General features: G+C 42.0%; 1 long non-coding RNA gene across 2 annotated transcripts; it reads right to left on the bottom strand.

Moving 5' to 3' along the window:
• Positions 1 to 108: 108 nt before the first annotated feature.
• Positions 109 to 5,682, bottom strand: LOC132416357 (uncharacterized). Of its 2 annotated transcripts, XR_009517570.1 has the most exons (4): positions 5,568 to 5,667; positions 2,049 to 2,098; positions 671 to 767; positions 109 to 289 (listed from the first exon to the last, which is right to left on the bottom strand). It is a non-coding gene; the product is annotated as an uncharacterized lncRNA (long non-coding RNA). The 2 variants fall into 2 exon arrangements; XR_009517569.1 differs by lacking the exon at positions 2,049 to 2,098 and having other exon boundaries at positions 5,568 to 5,682.
• Between the last annotated feature and the right edge of the window lie 62 nt (positions 5,683 to 5,744).

Below are 5,744 nucleotides of genomic sequence, written 5' to 3'. Positions count from 1 at the left end.
TCCCGCCCCTGACAACGCGAGCCAGTAACGCCCCTTTTCTGTGACGCCATCATTCCGGCCCTCACAGCCATCCCGCAAAGCACAGCCTACTGGGTAGTGTGATTCCTTTTTAAAAATTATTTTATTTATTCACTCATTCATTCATTCATTGTGCGCTACGTCTTCATTGGGGCCCGCGGGCTTCTCTGGTTGTGGCGCGCGTGGTAGCGTAGTTCTTGTTCTGCAGCCGGCCGGGAGAGGCTGTCTCTGTTTCTTCTAGGAGCCTGGGGTCCAGAGGCCTGGAGAGGAGCTGGCAAAGGAAATGCAGAGGCTCTAATGAAGGAGGCGAGGCATGGGATGTTCCTAAAGGGAACGATCCAGATTTCCCTGTTGTGTTTTTTGCGTCTTGTCATTTAAGATGCTCGGAACATAACAAGTGGACATACTGTATTGTAAATTTTTTAATGTTCGTATTCTGCTGCCTCAACATCCCCACAGACTGGCTGTGAGCACATCCCCACCCCACCACCCCACCCCGGGTGACTGGGTACACCAGAGTGATGAGGCTGTGGCCCCAACTCAAGTTCCCCTTCTTGTCCTCCCATGACTTAGTGACATTCCAACCCACCAATGAAATCCCCCATGACTTCTGCCTGGGTACTCCGCCTTGATCCCCAGTAATGGCACTTACCTAGGGGGCCCCACTCTTCTGCTTCGTTGAGGATGCTCTCCAGGTGCTCCTCCTATATGGCTCCTGTGTGAGGTGGCATGCCAGTCTCTCCTAGGACCTGTGAATATAATAAATCCTTTATATGCCTCTAAGGGTACAATTTCCACAACTGTGTTGTAGTGCTCCATAAAGACCCCACAAGTGGGACTTATTTCTCTCTTCACCATATGGGGGAGTAACACATGATATGATATCACTCAGATACAAAGTACCTTCACTCATAGCCGCAAACTAATAAACATTATCTTGTTTCTTTTCAAATACATGTGGATGGAAGCTTTACAATCAGTTTTCTCAGTTTCACTATGTTTGCTCAGAGTCAAGAGAGAAAGGGCTTCACACATGGCCATTACTGGGATGTTGGGGAGGAAGAGGTTGGTGTCCCTAAAAAAGATGGACAGTAATGAAATCTTTTCTATAAACTTTTAAATAAATTGATGAAGTTCATCAAAAGTAAGTTGGGAAAATATAGGGTAGATTTTTTTTAAATGAGGGTGCTTTGACATAAATTATAATTTTAAGCATATGTTATTATCCAAGTATCTTTATTTTCTCTCTTCTGTTTTTTGAAGAGGTATTCCCTTTAAAGGGAGATATTGTTTTGTAGACTGCATTCAGCCAACAGGAACACAAAGGAAAACCTGAAAGCACACACTGCAATGTCATTCCGTCACAAACTGCATGCTTTTTTTTTTTTTCTGGCCGGGCTGCACGGATTTCGGGGATCTTAGTTCCCCGACTAGGGATCAAACCTGGAGCCATGGCAGTGAAAGTGCCAAGTCCTAACTACTGGACTGCCAGGGAATTCCCAATAAACTGCACTGCTCTTCAACTCTATGTAGCTCAAAGCTTCAGAGATAATTTTGTAGGCTTCAGTATGTGCAATCAAGGAACAATTAAAAAAGAGTTAAGCCGAGATCATGACAGGGGAAATGGATGATATCTGTCAGGATGCCAAGTCGGAAGTAGATGATGTGGTATTCTGCCTGTTTCCCACACAAAATAATTCTTTCCTGCATGAGTACATCTCAGTGTTTCTGTTGAAACCCCAACAAGGCCAACTATTTTTTCCATATATTTCTAACTCAATTTCCTGAAATAGATACTGCTATGGTCTCAATGTTTGTTTTCCCCTCAATTCTTATGTTCAAAACCTAATGCCTAATGTCATGATATTAGGACATAGGATACTTGATAGGTGGTTAGGTCAGAAGGGCTCTATCCTCATGAAAGGAACTGTGCCCTTATAAAAGAGGGCCCGGAAAGTTCACTGCTTTTACAATGTGAGGACATGGCAAGAAAAAGGAGACTTTCTATGAAACAGGAAGTGGGCTCTCACCAGACACTGAATCCATGGGAAACTTGAGTTTGGACTTCCAGCCTCCAGAGCTGTGAGAAATAAATGCCTGTTGATTATAAGCCACCCAGTATATGATGTTTTCTTACAGCAGTTCGAATGGACTAAAACAGATAAAATTAATTTTAAAATATGAGACTTATCTGGGACTTCCCTGGCAGTCAAGTGCTTAAGATTCAGCACTCCCAATGTGGGGGGTATGGGTTCGATCACTGGGAGGGAAACTAATATCCTGCTTGCTGCATGGCGCAGCCAAATAAATAAATAAATAATAAAATAAAATAAGATGGACTTCCCTGGTGGTCCAGTGGGTACTTCGTGCTCCCAATGCAGGGTGCCTGGGTTCGAACCCTGGTCGGGGAACTAGATCCCGCATGCATGCCACAGCTAAGAGTTCCCATGCCACAACTAAGAGTCTGCAAGCTGCAACTAACAGCCCACATGCCACAACTAAAAAAGATCCCGCATGCCACAACTAAACATGCCACAACGAGGATCCCACGCACTGCAACTAAGACAGGGCACAGCCTAAATAAATAAATAAATATTTTTTTAAATAACAAAATAAAATAAGAGACTTATCTGAAAAGAAGAGCCACTTACTAAATGTTTTTTCCTACTAGGAGAGTGCCTACCACGATCACAGTCTTAGTATGTGTGCAACAGGGGCACCTTATCCCTGAGATAAACATTTCATTATTATTTGAGCATGATGTTAGTTGTCCAAATAATTATCCTGAAAAATTGCTAGAGTTGAGGGATCAAGCTCTTGCCTCCCTGATCTTTACAAACTGTATTTTGAGGTAACTGAACGGAAGATTATGGAAAAACTCTTCTTTACAGAGGATTTCTAGCTAATAAATGCAGAAATAGCAGAAGTAGGTGAAATGTTTCAACAGCTTATAAAATAATTAACGACATCAGTGCATGCTGATACAATAGATAAAATAGATAAAAATACAATAGATAAAAGATGCATGGAAACTTGGTACCTGGAGAGAAACGCTAATAACATTGGAAACCAAACACAAAAGAGAGACACCCAGACATCAGAACAGGCTTATGTGATACAGTCACAATTTCTTAACATTGTATGTGGAGTATTAAGGCCAAAGGATGAATCTGAATTTCAAACTTGTTTGGATGGCAAGACTATTCACTGAAATTGGAAATGAATTTCTGTTATTCATGATGAGTTCATGGTGTGTTTAAGACATTCAAGTGGACGCTTTGGATTGAGGAGGTTGATGGGCATTCGGAACAGAATTAGGATCTGAGTTAGGGCTGGACACAGACACTTACCAGCTGGCTGAGCAGAATGAAGGATGTTTTGAAAACAAGAAATATGAAAATATTTTTCTTCTTATTTAAGAATTTACTGTATATCTACACTAACTTTAGAGCAATGGGAAAGCGTAGAGAATGTAGATATTTACAAACCCTAATAATATCAATTTATTTCCTGTAAAGTTGCCAAAGGCATGTAAGGGGGAAAGGATAATATATTGAACAAATTTGCCGGAAAAATTATATGGTGGGGCTTATGTTAAAAGTAAATTTAGGGGGCTTCCCTGGTGGCGCAGTGGTTGAGAGTCCGCCTGCCGATGCAGGGGACACGGGTTCCTGCCCCGGTCCGGGAGGATCCCACATGCTGCGGGGCGGCTGGGCCCATGAGCCATGGCCGCTGAGCCTGCGTGTCCGGAGCCTGTGCTCCGCAACGGGAGAGGCCACAACAGTGAGAGGCCCGCGTACCGAAAAAATAAATAAATAAATAAATAAATAAATAAATAAATAAATTTAGGGACTTCCCTGGTGGTACAGTGGTTAAGAATCTGCCTGCCAATACAGGGGACACGGTTTCGATCCCTGGTCCGGGAACATCCTACATGCTGTGGCGCCACTAAGCCTGTGAGCTGCAACTACAGACCCCGCGTGCCTATTGCCCACGAGCCACAACTACTGAAGCCTGTGAGCCACAACTACTGAGCCCACATGCTGCAACTACTAAAGCCCATGTGCCCAGAGTCCGTGCTCCGCAACAAGGGAAGCCACCGCAACAAGAAGCCCGCGCACCGCAACAGAGTAGCCCCCGCTCTCTGCAACTAGAGAAAGCCTGCACGCAGCAACGAAGACCCAGCACAGCCAAATATAATAAATCAATAAAATAAATAAATTAAAAAAAAAAAAGAATGTTGCCTTCAGTAGCTCCCTGGTGGTCCAGTGGTTAGGACTCGGCCGTGGGCCTGGGTTCAATCCCTATGCGGGGAACTAAGATCATGCAAGCCGGGCAGTGGGGCCAAAAAAAAAAAGAATATTGCCTTCTCAGGTTTTAAATCTTCCTCTTTTTAATTTGTAGTACTTAAAAAAATAGTAGTAGTTATTGAATTTATTATTTATATATTAACTCTTTTAAAATTATAGGTAGCTCAATATCTTCTTAAAGGGTTTTTTTCTTGTTTCAATTTTAATTTTTTTCAAATAAAAGAAGCCTGCTATTATCATATAGTTTGTGCATATGCTATGAAAATTTTTATATTTGCTTTGAGAACTCCTGCAAGGCATGACAAATTAATAGTGTTGTAGAATGTGAAATAAAGTGGAATCACTGATGTCAAGGGGTTTTAACGTGGAGCTGGGAGGCTATTAATTAGTGGACATCCTGCACCTCCCCACCTGGTGAAACCATGAACTTTTGATCTGAGCCAACCTGCAAATATTCCAAGGACTCTGCAATAACACTTGCAACTTGTCACACTAATGGACTATTACTTCCTTCTAGTGATAGTCTTAGTACATAATCCTGTTCAACCAAGACTAACTTCTGCCTCCAATTCCAATTAAAATTCTGTAATACAAAACTCTCTTTGCATTTAAAATCCCCTGTATTTTACTCCCTAGCAGAATACCTTTTGGGTTGCTACTTGAATGCGTGTCCCGAATTGCAATTCTGTGATCCCAAGTAAATGTGTTGTGCTTGATTACTGCCTCTCAGGTTTACTGAGGTGGACAGTATCAACGATAGACTAATGTTATCTAACTTTATGTAGTTATTATTTTAGACAATAATGAAGCACACCGAGATATTTTTTTGCATATAATTCCCTTTTTCATTCCAAAATCTTATTGAATTGATTTTTCTTACTTGAAAACTCTTCCAAGATTTTCATAAAGAAACAAAAACAACAAATAAGGACTGTGGCTTGTCTCAGTCTTTTCACAACTGGAATGCATTTTTTTCTAATCCTATATAAAGTTTTATGCTGAGAAATACGAGCTAAAGCAGAATTTTATAAATGTGGATACAGGTTTTGCTGGGTCTAATTTTATGTGTTTTATTTATTTATTTTTTTTAATTTGAAATATAGTCGAAACTAAGGTTCCCTTAGTTTCAGGTGCTGTAAATACATTTTTTTCCTGGCCGCGCCATGCACCTCGGGGGATCTTATTTCCCTGACTAAGGATCGAACCCGCCCCCGCTGCAGTGGAAGCCCGGAGTCTTACCCACTTTACCGCCAGGGAAATCCCTTGACGCGTTTTTAATTTGTCCTTCCCGCACCTACTTGGCCCATTAATGCCCAAACAGGTTGGGGGTGGGTCTAGTCCGCACCGCACTCGGTGGCTTGAGGGGAACTACATTACCTAGAAGACTGTGCGCGGATCGGCTTGTTCTCCGCACCA

This window comes from Delphinus delphis, chromosome 20 (assembly GCF_949987515.2).
Source record: "Delphinus delphis chromosome 20, mDelDel1.2, whole genome shotgun sequence".
NCBI classification, from domain to species: domain Eukaryota; kingdom Metazoa; phylum Chordata; class Mammalia; order Artiodactyla; family Delphinidae; genus Delphinus; species Delphinus delphis.
Note: the sequence above shows the minus strand (reverse complement) of the source record. Positions and strands in the feature narration are given on the sequence as shown.